Source organism: Hibiscus syriacus, unplaced genomic scaffold (genome assembly GCF_006381635.1).
Source record: "Hibiscus syriacus cultivar Baekdansim isolate YM2019G1 unplaced genomic scaffold, ASM638163v2 tig00010888_pilon, whole genome shotgun sequence".
NCBI lineage: Eukaryota > Viridiplantae > Streptophyta > Magnoliopsida > Malvales > Malvaceae > Hibiscus > Hibiscus syriacus.
This window is the reverse complement of record NW_024062236.1, coordinates 215,175-234,938: the sequence shown is the minus strand read 5'-3', so window position 1 is coordinate 234,938 and position 19,764 is coordinate 215,175. Positions and strand designations below refer to the sequence as shown.

Genomic DNA, 19,764 nt, shown 5'->3' with positions numbered 1-19,764 from the left:
AGCTGGTGTATTTAGTATTTAGGAGACCTAAGTAGTTAAAAAGAGTATTATTCTCCTTAATATTTTTTAAATAATTATATTTACATGGTGTATGTGCCTTGTTAATAAGTTAAAGAAATTCTAAATATATATTACCTTATAACCAAAGTAAAAAAGTCTTTTAATGATATTATTAGGAATTATATTTGTGTCATTTTAGTATAATTTAATAATATTTGAGGTATTATATATAAACTTTAAAATTGAAATTTTTTATTAAACCTTTCAAGTTTTTTAAAAAATTAATTAAAATTAAATTCTAATTTTTTATTAAACTAAAAATTATAATTTTGAATTATGGCTGCTAATTTTTTTTTGAAAAACACGCGTCTATCTTTTTAAACATTTAAATTAAACCCTCAAATTTTAATAATTTTAAGAAAAATCAACCATTTAACTCATAGAAAATGATTTAGATAAAAAATCAACTTACTTTTAATTATTATAAAATTCTTCCAAAATGAAAATAATAATAATAATAATATCCACGTGGCTCTTGGTCGAATTGCACCTATAAACACTTGCTGCCTTCCAAATAGCTTGAAAATAGGAAAGCTCAGCATTTCCTTTTCCTCTTTTGGTTTTACGAGAGGAAACATAGAGAAACAACAGAGTGTATCGACAGTCATGGAGATGCGAGACATCGATGACCTTCCAAAGAACGCCGCCAACTACACGGCCTTGACGCCGTTATGGTTCTTGGAACGAGCCGCTACGGTTCATTCGACGAGAAAAGCGGTGGTACATGGATCTAGAACGTACACGTGGATCCAAACTTACCAGCGCTGCCGTCGCTTGGCCTCAGCTCTTTCTAAACGCTCCATCGGCGTCGGTTGCTCGGTAATCAAACGAATTTCCGTCGCCTTTCATCATTACTAACAGTTATTTTTTTAATTGTGAAACAATGAATTCTTTTAGCTTTTAATTCTGTTTTGTTTCTTACTGTTAGTGGTATAAAAGAGAGGGAAATTAAAAAGAGGGAATAATTCTTTTCTTTCTTTCTTTTTTTCATTGTTTCCTTTTAAGTTTTAAATTCTTTTAAGCAACAAGAATTAGTAGTATAACTATGATCGGAGATTTGTGTAGTGGAGTGGTGCACTGGTGCCGGTCTAGATCCAGCAATCATTTTCTGGTGTCATAATCATGCTTGATGTTATTTTTTTTTGGATAAGCAGATTTTTATTATCCAAGGAAAATTACATCAGGAACATCCCAAATGAGGTATAAAGCCTACTTACAACAAAATATTCAATCAATACCCCAATAATTACATAAGTTTACATTGACATAGTGAGTTCTATTGAAATTTCTATCACTAAGTTTGATACGAACAAGATCCTTAATAGTCTTGAGGACTTGATCAGGTGTTCTTGATTCACATCTGAAAATTCGTCTATTCCTTTCATCCCAGATCGAGTAAATGTAAGCTGTCCAAGAAAGTTTCTGAATGATGTTGAGAAGAGATTTACCTTTCCAATGATGAGAAGCCCAACAAATCCTTGAATCCCAAGTGTTGTGCGTGATGTGAATATTATTGAGACGCATGATAGAGATCTATGAAGTAGCAAAAGGGCAATCAACGAACAAGTGATTACGCGTTTCTGTCGAGTCGAGACAAAGGATACAAGAATCATCAGAAGCAATACCTATTCTAGAGAGTCTGTCCCTAGTAGGAAGACGATCCAAAATAGCCATCCATGTAATAATACTCAATTTTGGAATGTGAAGAGGGAACCATATAACTTTGTGCCATGGAACCTTTGCTTTGTGTTCTCTTATTTCCTCCCATAAGTCTCTGGTCTTTGAAATACCATTGCTAAGGATAGGACTTCGCTTCTAATTTAATAAGTTTCCTGAAACACCAGCTATAAGAAGAGCTATCATTGACATCAATGAAGTTAAAACTTTTAAGCACATAGCAATGAATCCATACAACCCATAGTGAACCTGCTCCTACAAGAATTTTTCGAATGAGATTAACCATGCAGGTTTTATTCCAAGTTTTTAGGTCTTTTAAGCCTAGACCACCTTCGGATTTGGGGTAGCATAATTTATCCCAACCGATTCTGGCTCCAGTAGCTGATGTATCAGAACCTTTCCAAAGGAATCTGGAGCAGAGTTGGTCCAGTCGTTTAAGAACTTTCTGAGGCAGTAAAAACTGTCTAGTCCAATAGTTAATCACACTGTGAAGGACAGTTTTAATCAGCTCAAGTCTACCTGCATAACTGAGAAGTTTCCCAGACCATTGATGAAGCCTATTTTGATATTATCAAGAAGAGGCAAATAGTCTTTTCGGTTAACTTTCTAGTAACAAGAGGAACACCAAGGTATCTAATAGGTAGGTAACCATGTTTGAAGCCTGTAACAGATTTAATGTATCCAGGTTTCTAGAGGTAATTCCGGCTGTGAACAACTCTGTCTTACAAATGTTAAGCTTTAAACCAGACAGATCATAGAAGTGATTTAGGACAGTCTTAACACCAACAATTGAATCGAGGTTTCCTTTGCAAAAAATTAAAAGATCATCAGCAAAAGATAAGTGAGTAATGCCAATTTTTTTGCATTTCGGGTGATAGGCGAATATTCCTCTGTTTGCAGCAATGTTAAGTAAATTTGAGAGTATATTCATTGCAAGAACAAATAAAATCAGTGATAAGGGATCATTGTCTTATGCCTCTTTGACCCTTAAATAATCTATCAAGCTCCCATTGAAGGAGATAGAATATCTAGCTCTTGTGAAACAAGCTTCGATCCACTTTATAAACGTGAGAGGCAACCCAATAGCATTAAGAACAGAAGAAAAAATTCCAGTGGAGGGAATCAAAGGCTTTATGAAGGTCAATCTTAAGGGCACATCTAGGGGAAATGTTTTTCCTACCATAACCTTTCACTAATTCTTGAGCAAAAGTATTATCGAGTATCGATCTATCTTTCACAAAGCTGATTGATTTAGAGATATAAGATCAGGCAATAGTAGATTCAATCTTTTGACAAGGATTTTAGTGATGGTTTTGTATATCACAGAGCAACAGGAGATAGGTCTATAGTCCTTGACTTTACTGGGGTTAGGAATTTCCGAGGGTGTTAAATCAGATTATCAAAAAATAGGAAGAAAATACTTAAACTATAGGGGAATTTGAAATTTTCAGGAGTGCGTTTACATAGGAACGGATGTAGAAATTTTTGTCAGTGGGTACGAACTTAAGAAGTTGTATTAAAAATTTTAGTGGGTGCGAAGTTATGGAATTTTAGGAGGTGCGAAATTAGACAATCAATAGAAAATATAAAGAGAAAATCTAAAATATTATGGACTTTGAAAATTCTAAGGTGGCGTTTGGTTAGCTAAAATGTTTATGAGGAAATTTGAATCTGTCAGAAATTGGAATCTAATTCCATATTCTGTTTGGTTGGCAGACATGTCATATGAATTTGATTTCAGTAATGTAAAATGACAGGATTGCCCTTCTTGTTTTTTGTTTAATTTTAGTTTGTTTTATAAATTGCATGTAGCAATATATTATAAAAATTAAAAAAATTAATTTTTAATTTTATTGATTGATTATTCATTTCAATAATTATAAAAATCATGCTAATAAACATCATAAGTTAAAATCATCTTAATTAGGGATTGACATGGGTTGGGTTGGGTCGGGTAATAAATTATTTTTATTCAATAAAACAGTGACTTAATTGAAAAAATTATATATAGAGATTATTGTAATTATTTAAATATATAAGATAAAATTATATATATTTTCGGGTCGGGTATTTTCACCATAAACTCGAACTCAACCCGACCCGAATATATGAATTAGAAACCCGGCCCGACCCGAAATAATAAAAAAATATTTTATTTAATATAAATAAGTTACCAAAGATTGGTGAGGGTAGTAGTCAAATTTCAATTTCCTCCAATAAAGGAATTGAATTACATCCATTATTGGATGTAATTCACTTTCTCTCATTTAATGGAAAGTTGAAGCCATGAGGGATTCTAATTCCCTTGAAAAACTTGAACCAAACATGAGAAAGTGGTGGAATTGAATTCCAATTCCCCTAATTCCAAGAGATTCATGCCAACCAAACGCCACCTAAAGGGTTTGGTCGGTCCATACATGAGGCCACACCCAACAACCCCTCGTTCTATCCCTGATCGTGATTAATATTGTTGGTTTTGATTTCCCCATGTTCTGGTTCTGTTAACCATTATGATTACGGTAGTATTAGTGATATGAGGAAGAAGCTTTAATGCTGATTTGTGGTTCAAATTTGATATGGGAATTGCCAGTTCTGCTAACCAGTTGTGTTTAGATTGTTTACAGTACGACTGTTTTTATGAAAATGGTTTTTTTTTGTGTATTCACTGTATGTATTAAAATTGGCAGGTAGCTACAATTGCGCCAAATGTTCCTGCTTTATATGAAGCTCATTTTGGGATTCCAATGTCTGGTGCTGTTATAAACACTGTCAATATTCGCCTAAATGCGTCAACCATTGCTTTCCTTTTGGGTCATTCACAATCCACCATTCTCATCGTGGATCAAGAGTTTTTCAAGTTGGCAGAGAATGCTCTGAAAATCATGAAGGAGAAAAGCCAAGGTGATTTCAAACCTCCACTCGTTATAGTCGTTGCTGATGAAAACTGTGATCCGAAAACACTTAGGTATGCTTTGGGACAAGGAGCCATCGAGTACGAGTTCTTAGAAAGAGGTGACCCGGACTTTGCATGGAAGCCTCCTCATGATGAATGGAAAAGCATTGCTTTGGGCTATACTTCTGGGACGACAGGCAGCCCGAAAGGGGTGGTATTACACCACCGAGGGGCATATCTAATGGCTTTGAGTAATCCTCTTATATGGGGTATGAATGAAGGAGCTATATACTTATGGACTCTACCAATGTTCCATTGTAACGGTTGGTGTTTCCCTTGGACTCTCGCAGCTCTTTGTGGAACAAACATGTCTCCGACAGGTAATTTCTAGTCTGAATAATTATTTATTGGTTCTAGGTGTGATTTTGTTGAAATTATGCAATTGTTGTATTCAGTATTAGTCTTATTTCGACTGAGACTTCGAGAGGGCTTTAATCTGATATAAACAGTGTGTGGATTTGAATGTTTTGCATCTTACTATGATCATAGCTTGTTATTACCGATGTCCTTATTCGCTTCTGTCGTACATGCATTGCAGGTAACAGCAAAGGGAGTTTACTCAGCCATCGAGAAGTATGGTGTGACTCACTTCTGTGCTGCACCTGTGGTTCTCAATACCATTGTTAATGCCCCACCTGAGGACACAATTCTGCCTCTTCCACATGTAGTTCGTGTAATGACAGCGGGTGCAGCCCCACCTCCTTCTGTTCTTGCTGCGATGTCTCAGAAAGGTTTTCGTGTGACCCACACCTACGGTCTCTCAGAACCTATGGTCCTTCGACGGTGTGCATGGAAGCCTGAATGGGACTCGCTGCCACTTGAAACTCAAGCTCGTCTAAATGCACGTCAAGGTGTCCGATACATTGGTTAGAGGGCCTAGATGTCATCGGTACTCAAACTGGTCAGTCCGTTCCCGCTGATGGAAAAACTATTGGAGAAATAGTTTTTCGGAGTAATCTTGTGATGAAAGGCTACTTAAAGAACCCAAAAGCCAACGAGGAACATTTGCTGACGGCTGGTTTCACTCTGGGGATCTTGGTGTGAAACATCCAGATGGGTATATCGAAGTAAAAGATAGGTCAAAGGACATAATCATATCCGGAGGTGAAAACATCAGCAGCATGGAGGTGGAAAACGGACTCTATACGCACCCTGCAGTATTGGAGGTATCGGTAGTGGCAAGGGCGGATGAGCGATGGGGAGAGTCACCTTGTGCTTTTGTGACCTTGAAGCCCGGGGTCGAAAAATTGAATGAAAAGTGGTTAGCGGAGGACATAATGAAGTTCTGCAGGTCCAAGATGCCTGCATACTGGGTTCCAAAATCAGTGATATTTGGTCCATTGCCAAAGACGGCTACTGGCAAGGTTGAGAAGCATGTGTTAAGAGCCAGGGCAAAAGAGTTGGGACCCGTCAAGTTGAGCAAGTTATAATTTGGTAAGTTGAAAACTAAATTATCAGGCATCAAATAATAATAATATAAAGCAAGGGACTGCTTTGATAGCTCTTGTAATTCATGAATAAAACTTGCGCATCAAGTAATCTTTTTGTTGAAGTTGGCGTTTTATAATGACTTTTTGTTGAAGTTTCAAAGTAATTAAACTGTCAATAATGTTATCGTTTATAATAAATTGGTTGAACAGTTAAGGGTTGTTGTCCCAATAACAGAAGGCTGGTAGGACATGTTAAACCGACTTGTTTAGCATTGTTTGACCATGTAAGACGAGAATTGATTGACCTTTTGATTTAACCTCCCCTCTTCTGCATCTGTCTTTTCTCTTTCTCTCTTTTCTTTTATGAAGTCTCATACAAAACTAAAAGAACAACGTTTTAATGCCCTAATAACAGCCTATAAGCTCTCCTTACTTTCTTAAACCTTGTAGCAAAAAGGGTTTACGTAAAAATATCGAACGGAATCCTTTCACATATCATGCACGATTAGGATGTTACTCGCCCTGCAGTTATCTTGCAATGGCTTCTTGACAAAGTGGAAGAAGGCTCTTTTGTTGCTCCTCATGATATGAAAGATTAGCTATATACTCTTACACAGTTCGTGTATCCACACTCGAGTTCGTTCGGTTTTCATCTGAACCAACCTCGGAACATGGTTTAGAACCATGTTTGAGGTTTCTCCATTAATACTTCACAATTTGTTTTGCAGTTTATTGAAAGATTACCCTGATGAATATCTGTAGTACGTACTGATCAAACACCGCCATGTTCAAATGCATTCATGTTGTGTAATATACATTATTCAATGTAAAATAATGAGCTTATTAATTAAAACTATGGAGATGTATGCCCAACGTAGCCTGTAAATCAATGATCTTTGTAATTCGGTAAAGTTTGAGTCTTAATCTTTGTATTATATAAGATAAAGAACTATCTCTCTTTCATTGGTGCAAAGTGAGCTGCCAAATCATCATCTGGCCTACCTGTCTAGCTGAAAGGAAGTAGCACAGCTGGGACAGAGGCATAATCTTATGTTGGGAATGAACTTCTAAAATAATTTTGTGTGCAAATTTAATTATAGGGAGTGAAAATAAATTTTCAATAGAAAATATAAAAAAAATATCTAAAATATATAATAATTTGAAATTTTCAGAGATGTCTAAAAGGGATTGAACTACCTGAGTATCACTTCCCTCATGAGTATAGAAAATCAGTTTCTCGTCCATGACCTCTGGTAGATGGAATCACCTGCTCCTCTTTATCAGGTATTGAAGGATCACTAGAAACTCCATCGTTGTCCAAACCAGCAAGTGAACATTCTATATTAGCACCATGCTTAGTGGTATAAATGAATCAGGCTTGAAAGAATAATGTCGTGTTCGAGTTTGTTTGTTTATTTTTTAAGGTGTTCATATTTGGTTCGTGTCTGTTTAAATTTTTAATATTGTGTTTGTTTTTTATTTAAAGATATCTTGTTCGATTTGTTTAGCATTAGCGGACAAGTTTGTTTAACATTTACAAATGTTTGTTTAATTCTCGCTAACATGTTATTTAGTGTTCACGAACATGTTCGTAGCATTCGTGAACATGTTCGTTGCACACTCTCTTTTTACCCTTTTATTACAAGCTAAAGAAAGTAATGAAATTATGTCACTAATCTTCAAACTCCTTAGGCTTTACTGTTTGAACTCCAAAGTTCATCGTATGCTTAATTTAGCCTCAGCATTCATCAATATTTAAACGTAAAAATAAAAGAAAAAGGAAAATTAGGTAAACGACTCGATAAATGGGTTTATTCGTGAACATAAACGAACTAAATACATCATTGCTCGTGTTCGTTCATTTATTTAATGAACATAAAAATTTTATTCACACTTAATAAACGAACATACAAGAATAAAATATGAAAAATTCATCGAAAATTTTGTTCATTTATACTCGTAACTATTCTTGGTTCATCTTCTTCATCCTTTCTCCTATTTAAGCTTTTCCAAATTCCTTCATTATCTGAGAAATGAGAGCTTAAAGGTGGTTGTTGGGACATTAAGGTGCTGCTCTTTTAGTTTTGTGAAAGCCTTTATATTGGACCAACTCTATGAAAGAAATATACTAGGTATTTTGGATTTATTAGCAAATGAAGGAAAACAAACAAAGAGAGTAAAAAAGGAATTAGGGATTTGAACCGAATGAGTAACCACTCAAATAAAAAACAGTAATGGCCTTCCATTAACTCCGTTACAACCAATACATCTGGACACCAGCTGTAAACCACAAGAAAAGAAGCGTGAAAATGAAAACAGATGAGGAGAATGTGGGCAGCAAGACACAGTGTGTAGTCCCCTTGCTCTTCTTTAATTTATACAGCACAAATGCCTCTCTGAACCAACACTAAAAGTTTGGTCCATCTTGAAGTAAAGGGCTTAACAGAAACAAAAACTAATTCGTTAGACAAATTGAAATCACAACAGACCCAACTACAAAGCCAACCGATGCAAAGCCCAAATTCATACCAATACTTCAATACTTTATAGAAGAAAAAAACGAGAAAGAGAAAATAAAAGAAATTACAGGAAAGGCAAGGTTGAGTAAAAAAGGTAGGTCAACTTTCATCTTACATGGAAAAATAATGTCAAACAAGCCAGTTTAACATGCTACATCAGCCTTTTGTTACTAGAGTAACGACAGTTAATAATCGAGTGACCGACTTATTACAAAATGATAATGTTAATGACTATTTTATTAATAGTAAAACTTCAATGCTAAAAGAATAAGTTTATTTATTCTTCAGTGACTATTCAGGTAGTTTATCCTAGAACCTTTTACATTTTTGTAACATGTTACCAAATACACCGATTATTCCATCCAACGGCTCACAATGAATCCTTAATATGTTTTAGGAAAACTATTGGGACGGTCATATATCTTTGATATTTGTAAAATTTTGATCATAGAATTTTAAAAAATTAATTTTTGCTCATTCACACTTTGGTTTTATTAAGTTCTAGTCATTTGGTCAAAATCCTCTTACACGATGTAAAACTCTTTTAGTTTTAGACATATTTAAGACCGTTGGATGAGTGAAAACTGATGGTTGAGATTAAAAATAGGAAATGTAAAGATATTTACTAGGAAAAAAATAAGAAGTCAATCTCAGCCATCTGTTTTCACTCATTCAACAGTACTAAATCCGTGTAAAACTAAAAAAATTTACATTGTATAAGTGGATCCAAAACCTTGGTCATTTAGACATTGAATGTCATTAGTTTGACGACATGACACATTCGTAAAATGGTTTAATTTTTATTTTAACCCTGAACCATAGATAAAATACTGATTATGAGCTATTTGTAGACCCAAATTAATTTAGGGACAAAATTTCAATCTACCCATTTTTAATATGTTTTCTTCCTAATTCATTATTGTTCATCTTCTCACTGTTTTGGCCATCTCTGCTCCACTGTAATAGCTTTCAGTGAAGCTGGCGACGTCTTACAGCTCACAATGACTCCTTAATATTTTTAGGGTAAATTATATGTTTAGTACTTCAATGATCACTTTTGTTTTATTTTAGTCACTCAATTATTATTTTTTTCAAAATCATTCCTAACATTTAGTTTTGATTTTAATTCAACCACCCTCCATTAAAAAATTAATAGTGATATTGATGTGTCACAATAAGACAATGTCATGTCATCATTGAAAAAAAAATGCTACGTTAGCAGTTCTGTTAATTTTTTTAACGATGAGTGACCAAAATAAAATCAGAACTATACTTAGATATTATTTTAAAATAAAAAATAGTGGGTGACCAAAATGGAAGAAAACTGATAGTTAAGATATTAAATATATAATTTACCCATTATTTTAATACAAATGCCCATATTTATTTTCTTTTTGGTAACTTCTTTTTTTTAGCCAACCTCCTTCTCTCCTGGAATTATCGTATCTAAGAACAAAACTGAAAAGTGGATCGTTACATAGTTAACATCAATCAATCCATTTGTGTGGATTGAATCGGGTTTTGTACGTATGGAAAAACAAATGTTCTTCTGTTTTACGCCACAAATTAACACTTAATAATGTTACCAATTTTGTTTCCTCAACAATCTTCTAACCTCACTCGTCAAATTCTCTTATCTAACATACGTGTAGGACTTTTAAGTCCACTCCATTCACTAAATTATAGTCTTTTTTTTTTGTTGACTTTCCAGTTTCAAGGATTTGTCTTACTAATCCACGTCGTACACATGGTTTTGGTGAGTGAGTCTCCCAACAGCGATTTTTTACATACACAGATTTTAGGAAAAAAATGAGACTTTTGTTAGTGACTGTGTCTAAAACCCAAGACCTAAGAGAATATGAGACAATAAAGATGAGAAACTTGATCAACCGGCTAAATGTGCTTGCTCTCATTTGATTAATTGACTAATTAATTTAGATAAGGTACTATAAAGTTATTTATAGGACAATCATTCCAATCAAGTTTATTCATTCACAATGTTAAGGTTCAACTTTTACCTTAATTAAATGATCTAATACTTCATTTGACTAATCAACTTATTGTTTATAATTATAATAATTTTATTTAATGTCTACAGTTGGAGATATTTGATAGTAGGTTTTCAAGTACTCCAATATAAAACGACCAATGATAACTTCACCTACATGATGAATTATTCAAAGACTCAAGACATTCAAATCTTACAAGATGAATTCGTCTCATGACAATATCTTTATAGTGTTAATATAAATTTTTGAATAATTTGATTTAGTATCTATATTATCCAAGCTTCGCCTCAGCCAAAATTAAAAGATATTGAACATTTAAACATGCTCGATTCACATTTATGTATCTTATATCAATAACAATGACAAATTAACAATCAATTGAACTCAATCCACTTAACGTTAATATAGTAATTTATAACATATTACATATCTATAATAAAATCAATTACAACATCTGATTTAGATAATGAATTAGTGGTATATCATTTTGATAGAAATAAATAAATAATAATAATAATAATAATAATAATAAATACTGGTTCTAATAAAAAAAATATACAATTAAATAGATCCAATTGTATAAATATCATTTTATCTATACACAAAATATATATAATACATAATATAAAATAAATCCAATCTAAAAATATCCGGTCCAAAAAGTCCACATAACCTATCCGATTGCCACTTCTACTTACCACTATTGATGGGACTCTAATGATATTTATTTTTTTAGTATCAACCCTAATTTATTGTTTTATCTCAAAATATAAATAATTATCAATATTCTAACTTTATTCATATTCAAATTTTATTTGAACCCATCCCTTAAATAAAGTGTTATTTTTCTTAAAGAGATTAACAATTGTGTTTGCATGATAAATGTACCATCATTATCAATCGACTAAAAAAATCTTAGACACATATTATACTGAGATCACTTCAGACTGGTGAAAAAATAACTTTATTCAATCTCTTTATATCTTATATTTATTTAATAAAACAATAAAAAAATTTGTGGGCATAGTGTAAAAGTAAAAGCAAGGAAGCTGGGTAGTGTACATCACTTGTTTATTTTGAAGGGATAGGAGAGTTATCACAATACTGTGTTTGAAGCCTCATAACAACGCCTTGTCATCCAGATAAACTCTGTCTCCCACTCTCTCTCAATCCCAATCCCGTTTGTGATAAATTTGTTCAATCTCATCCCAATTTTGCAAAATTCAAAGTGGGGTCTCATTTTCATCTTATGAATGTGATCCACTTGTGCCAGTTCTCTACCAGACATCCCCTTTCTTTCCATGCAAATCTGTTTTTCCATTAATTAATTTATTTGTTTCTATATAAAGATATATAGACTTAATAATTTTTGTTTATCCATTAGTATATGATCTATTGATCGATTCATTCGGATCAAGTATGTACGAATTCATTTATGAGGCGATCCTTTTAATCAAATTTATTTATTACAATGTCAGGATTTGAACCATTGATCTTGAAAGATCTAACGACTCATTCTATGAAATCAACTTATTAATGGGTTTTGATTTACTGATTTAAATACGATGAATTATGGAAGAGCTGTTGATAGCAAGAATCGAATCTAAATCTTGCAAGCAAGAGGATGAATCCTTGCCAACTCAATCATACAACATTATTGTTAGTTATTGGAGAAGAGGGCAGGCTGTGGATTTAAACCCTAATAAATGAACCCGACAACATCCATGTCCCCATGCAAAGGCAATGTGATGAAAGTCGCTTCACATGTTTTGGATATTAGTACATCCTAGCAAGCAACCCTTTGATAGGTTGTCAATGACCGCAACCAAACTGCCCTTCAAAACCAACCTTTTACGCTGACTCCGTAATTAACGTCACCAAAACAAATGGACCTTCTCAAAGGAAATAAATTAAAAAAAAGTATCTACTAATTTAAATATGGGTAAAGTACATAAATGATTCTTAAACTATGGGTACTATTTTGCCAGTCTTTTACCTATTAAAAGTTATAAAATAGTTCCCCAATTATAGGACATTATTTTGTTGAGTACCCGAATATTAAAAGTTACAAATGATCACTCGACTATTTATATGCTCCAAATCGTCATTTTTTGCTAAAAAATTGATGATCGTTTGAGCTGGACGTTGACATGATGATTGAGATATGATAAAACATATTTCAATAATGTATACTAACATTGTCGTTGCTTTAAAGCACTAGCTCAATGGTATACTGTAAACGGATAATCGATCCACAAAATACAACTTAAAAAAAATTCTAGGATCAAATTTTATAATATCTCGGTCAACATGTTAACGTCCAGCTCAGACAAGTGACAAATTTTTAATTGAAAATGATGAGTTTGGAATATATGAATAGTCAGATAATCATTTTGTAACTTTAATTTGCAGATGACTCAACAAAATATCCTATAGTCGAGTCCATTTTGTAACTTTTGATGGTTAGGAAACTCAACAATAACACCTGTAGTCGGAAGACCACTTGAGTACTTGTTAGAAAAGTCAAAAAGGGGGCTAAGGGAAAGTCAAAAAGAGGGGCTAAGGGGGCATCGAATTCGATGGAATTCAGTGCATTTATTTATTTTTTGTTGAAAATGGTATTGGCATAATTACATTTTAGTCCCTACATACTTTAGGATATTTATAATATTAGTCCTTAAGCTTCAATTATAAATACCCTAACCCATTTAGCTTCAAATCATCCCAAAAATCATTTATTTCTCTCTACTAGAGAGCTTTCTTGTGAGTTTGAGTGTTTTGTAACACTTGTAAATTTTCTCTTTAGTAAAAGATCTGCAACAGTTCATATGCAAGGGAGCAATGAGTGAATGGGATGCGCTCAAGACCTTCTTAGAAGGACTTAGACCAGAGGCGATGCTCGGGGGAGAGTAAGGAGATGCCCAGAGAGTTTCGAAGGCCATAGCTGTAGCCGGAAAGCTGACTGAGCTTGTGGGAGTCAAGCCAAGTAGTGATGTGTCGTCCAGGCCCATGCCCAAAGATAGCGGCAACGATGGGGGGAGACCGGGAAAGGTGCATCAGGAAATGTAGAGAAAGCTCTTCAAATGGCCATAGTGAGTCAACGACTGTTCGTAGCCAAGGAAAGCCATCGGGAAAGAATGACAGGCTAAGTCTGGTGTAAAAAAGAAGGGGAGCAAGGAAAAATTGAAGTGCTACTTCTGTGATGGTCCTCATTTGATTAGAAGATATCCCAGGAAACGTCACCTTACATCCATCATGAAGAGGATGGAAGAAAAAAGTACGGGAATTGGCGCGATCGCAAGTGTTAAAGCTACTAAGCAAGGAAAAAGACTTGGCCCGATTGATGGGATCAATGCGACCAAGCAATGATCAAGACGAGACAAGGTTGTTGATGTTGAAGCACATAGCAGATAAAACCATCAAGTCGAGGGTGCAAAGTGAGCAAGTCTGCTCACATATGCCAGGATAGAGGCGCGGTCCAAGTTGAGCATCTCAATCATAAAGGGACACTTAAGGAGTATGCGAGTCGATTCAGAAAACTCATGCTCAAAGTCTCAAGTTTGACTAAAGAAGATGGATTCTTCACCTTCATATTCGGAGTGAATCCATGGGTGAAGAGAGTGTTGAGCGAAGGGAAGTCAAGGATTTGTCTAAAGCCTTACAACCATTGAGTCCATCAAAGAATTTGGAGTTAAAAAGAACAAGACTTCCAAAGAAAAGCCGAAAGCCGAGGGTAACGGGAAGAGATTCCATGATGAAGGAAAGTCAGAGGATGATGAATGTTGTTCCTCGAGTGGCAGAGAAAATCCACTCAATGACAAACCAGATGTGAGTCTGGGAAGTGTGCAGTCTTAGCACAAGTTCGAGTGTCAAAGATGCTAAGCCGAGGGTAAGAGTCGAGCAACGAGGGGGCGCAAACTTAAGATGCCAGAAGTGTTGCAAAATTACCCGAGGTGAGCCGAGTCATCCAAGGTGATGGATGAGCCCAAGATCAAGTTGTCCAGATAGAGGACGAACCCAGGATCGAAGGCGTTGAGTGGCTCATGTTTCATTTCTGCCAAGGCGAGTATAAGCCAAGTGCTAGAAGAGTTGTTCGTGTCCAAGGAGTTTGTCGAGCATGTTCGTGTAGAGACCATCTTAAGAGAAGGGTTGAAGCAGGGGCTTGCTGATGATGTTCAAGTGAGGAACAATCCTTCAAGACTAGTGGACAATATTCGAAGGGAGCTAAGACGTTGAGGGACAAGGCAACCACGGAGAAACTGCCCAATAACAAATGGGTTTACAAGACGGTGACTACGGACAAACTGAAGTTGTGTTCAACTTCAGTTGGCATGCTAGAGTAACGAGACCAGAATGTTGTTGCTCGATCAAGTTGTGAAGACAGATTAAATCAGTCTTCAAGTGAGAGATTGTTAGAAAAGTTAAAAGGGGGCTAAGGGGAAGTCAAAAAAAGGGGCTAAGGGGCACCAATTCGGTGGAATTTGGTACATTTTTTTTTTTTGAAAATAGTATTGGCATATTACATTTTAGTCCCTGTATACTTTAGGATATTTATAAGATTAGTCCTTAAGCTTCAACTATAAATACCCTAACCCATTTAGCTTCAAAATCATCCCAATCATTTCTTCCTCCCAATACTAGAGAGTTTAGAGAGTTCTCTTGTGAGTTGTGAGTATTTTGTAAACACCTGTAAATTTCTCTCTTTAGTAAAAGATCTGCAGCATCCGGAGACGTAGGCAAAAATTGGCTGACTCTGTTATCAATTTCGAGTATTATTTTCACTTTTATTTCGTATTCTCACTAATCTGGTTATAGGAAATTCCTCGTTTATTTCCCAACATACTTAACCCTTTAAAAATATATTTAGATAATTGTGATTTCAACTTTAGCGCAGAAATCGTCTTATTTCACATGTAGTCTCCCAATAAATAAATAACAGAGTCCAAGTTAAAGGGTATAAACACATACATACATGATGATACAGAGTGCAAAGCCAAAGCATATGGTTTTCATAAGACATCCGCAGACAAGTTGGATGAGATAATATGTTTCAGTTGTAACATTATGGTCCCATTTGAAAGGCCACTTCCATCCACGTTCAACACCAGATTAATGCCAACATATGAATATATCTCTGATGTGCTCTGCTCCTGTTTGGCTTAGTTTAAGAAGTCTGTTTTTTTTTTTTTTTTGCTCTTTGGGGATACGTATCTTCAAGGTTTCAATTTTAGAGTGAGATTATTTTAAACTTGAATCATTTGAATTTGTTATATAATAAAGCCAGGATTTTTTATTAGGATCAGAATTGAAACATAAATTTTAGGTGGCAAAGTGAAATTTTATCGTTTGACTAATTTTTAACTTCATAATTAATGAAGGACTAAATAATATTTTATTCATTTTGGTGGTCAATACCACTGCCACCCCTAACTCGACCCTTGGTTTTTAGGTTGGTCACTTGTATTCATATCATTTCAAATTTAAACTAAAAGGATTTTTATTTTTAAATTGACTGTTGCATTTTAGTTGTGCAATGAGAATAGAAAAAATGTAGAGAATAGAAAAAATGTAGCATTATATGAAATTTCATTTTTGAAATTAATATAATATTTTTATTTTTTCTAATAATTTTTCATAGTCGATTAACTAGTATTCTACTATCGTCGATTTTTGTTTGTAAAGTGATTTATATCAAAATGTTCTTATTTCTCTCTTTCTTCTTAAATTAGATCTTAACTTTATCATAGTCTAATATGTAACCATCACCATCTGATCATCGTGAAAACACAATATATGTTTTCTCTTTGTTCTGATACCCTTACTCTTCAGGTTTGAAATGAAATATTACCTTTCATATAAATTTGGGATGAAAGTTTCAACTTCAAGTGCCTTTCATATAAATTTAACTAAAAAATTAATGCATTAGACACTTAATGATCAATTGATAAATCAAAATTAAATTCAAAAGTTATGGTAAAATCAGAAAAAATTAAAATTAAGTGGTCAAAATAAAAATATAATAATAATTGGTGACTACATATATAGTTTACCCAAGAAATTTTTATTGTTCGTCCTCATTGGGACGGCTTTTCATTGTTTGGACCTTAAGCTTGCTATAGCTTTCAATCTTTAACGAAGCTTGTTTAATGGGAAATATATTATATGCATAGGTTGTTAATATTAAATTTATTTAAGCATAAGGTTATTCGTCTATTTCATTTTAATTGGATTTAGAAATAATAAATTTTGAATGCATGATTATATTTATTATGCTTTTCATTTAATTATAATTATAATAAAATTATGAGTTGTACTGTGTGGTGGTGTTGAGATTGGGCTGCTTTCTTGCTGTTTTAGGTCTTTTTCCGGATGCGTTTGTATCGGTATACTGTTTTGGTATGATATAAATATATGCCCGAGCACTCTTTTGCCACTTCCGTTGGCTTAATTGATTCAATTCAATTTGGGGATGGACATGGATCGGGTTCGGGTTGGATTTCAATCATTTTGATTTAACCCACAAATATATCTTCCACTCAAAACTCCATCCGGTTTGAGCTTAGGGGTGACTCCACCTGACCCTAACCTTATCTGATTTTTTAATATAAAACCTGACCTGATCTGCCCAATATATAAACTTTAGAGAGTATCCGAAGACCAAATTAAATTACGAGATTTCCCTTTTTCTTTATCCAACATAGCAAAAGAATTGTTATTTTAGTTACCGCCAAATTCTGTCAATACTTAGAATGATTTAAATCGAATCGAGAGATGAAAATGACGAAGAATCACTCTATGATTACTAAAAGCGGTTTAAAAAGCTTTGTGCAAATTGTCTGCAACAAAAATTACTAAACAAACCCTTCTCCAGTATTTCTATGAAGGGTTCTTCCCTTAGAGATGAAAATGATCGATGTTGCCAGTGGAGGAGCTCTAAACATGACTCTAAATACAGCAAGAGAGTTAATTTCTACAATGGCGGCGAATTTTCAACAATTGTCAAGTGAATCCAGTCGATGGGTTCACGAGATAAGTTCTATTTCCTTGATAGTAAAATTGATAAATTAACCGACGTAGTAAATTTTCTTATTACAAAAAATAGAGCAACGAGATTATACAATATATGTATGATGTCGGATCACCCGACATATTGTTGCCCAATTCGCAGGAAGATAGGAGCACCCAAGTTAACGTCGTAGGGAACTTTCCGGGACCTCCCCAGAGGCCTTACAACCCTCATGACAATACTTGCAATCCAGGATGGAAAGATCATCTGAACTTTAGTTATGCGTAAAACCCAAGGCCTAATCAAGCCTACTAACCCAAGTCATCTCCACAGCAGCCTTATCAGCTGCATAAGTCATCACTCGAATTCATCATCGAGTGATTAGCTATTTTCTAAGAGAAACTCTAGAATCGCATTGAAGCACATTTACAAGAGATAGATAAGCAGATCAACCAACTGGCTCAGACCTTGGGGCGCATAGAGTTGTAAGGCAAGCTTTCATCGCAAACCGATGCGAACCTGCGAGAAAATATAAACATTATAACCATCCAAATTGGTATAGTTGTCGCACAACCGGTCCTAGAGGAGGTAGGCGAAAGATCCCAGAGAAAATAAAATGAGCCAAAATCACATAGGAAAGATGAAGCAATTGAAGCAAACTCTTAGGGAAGAAAGGGAGTTGACGTAAAATCCCAAAAAGAAGGATGATGAATCACAAGTTGATTATATGCCATCTCCCTATGTCATACCACCAACTTTTCCTTCGAATTTAATAAAAAGAGATAAACAAGCTGAAGAAAAATAAATTTTGGAAATCTTTCGAAAGGTGGAAATCAACATACCTATCCTTGAAGTAATCAGAAAGGTTCCGAGTTATGCTCGTTTTCTAAAATATCTTTGCATAACAAAGAGAAGACTTATCGGGAATGAGAAGGTGAATTTGGGAGAACATGCTTCAACCGTACTCCAACAAAAGCTTCCACCAATGTTTAAGGACCAAGGTATGTTTGACATACCTTATAAAATTGATAAGGTTGGAATAAAACGTGTGATGTGTGATTTAGGCATTCCTATTAATGTAATGCATTTATCTTTTTACAACTTACTATCTGTTGAGCCCTTGAAGGATACTAGAGCGACGATACAACTGGCGGACCGATCTGTAATTTATCTCAAATGACTCTTAAAGAATGTCCTAATAAAGGTAAATGAACTCATTTCCCTACAGATTTCTAAGTCATTGATATGGAAAATAACCAGACAAATGCTTGTTCTGAAATTCTCATTGGGCATCCATTCCTTAGTATGGTGCCTACGAAGTTCGACGTAAGAAGCAAAATTATTATGAAGGAATTTGACGGTGAGGTCATGAAATTCGACGTATACAAAGCAATACGACATCCTGATAACAATTTAAATTTTGTTGATGTTATTGAGTCTGCAGTTGATAAGTTTATGGAATCTAATTTTGTTGATGATTTATGCAGGGAAATGGAGGAATATAACAAGGAAATCAAACAGTTTGAGGAAAAAAAATTCTGTTTATTCTCATTCATGTTTAATTCCCTCAAATTCTAAAATTTTACTTTTTGTTTTGCCCCTCAAATTGAATTAAAGCAATTGCCATAACACTTGAAGTATGCATTTTTTTTTGGAGAAAATGAGACTTTACCAGACCATAGAAGAACCACTTATCCTCCTCGACAACACCCACATTTTTTCAATACCGCTGTGTCCGTACTCCCATCAATATTAAATGCACACCGTTATTCTTCGCTCACTCGATAGTGCCTGAACAACCCGATGAGGTAAACTTTGAATGTGATTTTATTGAACCCTTATTAATGTACCATCTTATTTTTGGTTTTTCATATGATTTTGAGAGTGGGTCTCCAACCGAGCTACCGTCACTATCCCGGAAGATCATACATATCATTCTCATCGTTACTCCACCCAATAGTGTTGTAATGCCCTAAATTCCAGTTTAGTAGTTTCGGTCAACCTATAACCCTTCAGTAGAGCCCATTAGATTTTCCAAGCCAATTTTAGACCAATTCTTAAGAGTATTAGGCTTAGGTTGTGTTGAGTTAATCGATCGATGGAATAGGCC

General features: G+C 34.5%; 1 pseudogene; it reads left to right on the top strand.

Annotated features, from left to right (window-relative positions):
* The first annotated feature begins 651 nt into the window (after positions 1-651).
* Positions 652-14,047, top strand: LOC120204423 (annotated as a pseudogene).
* The last annotated feature ends 5,717 nt before the right edge of the window (positions 14,048-19,764 follow it).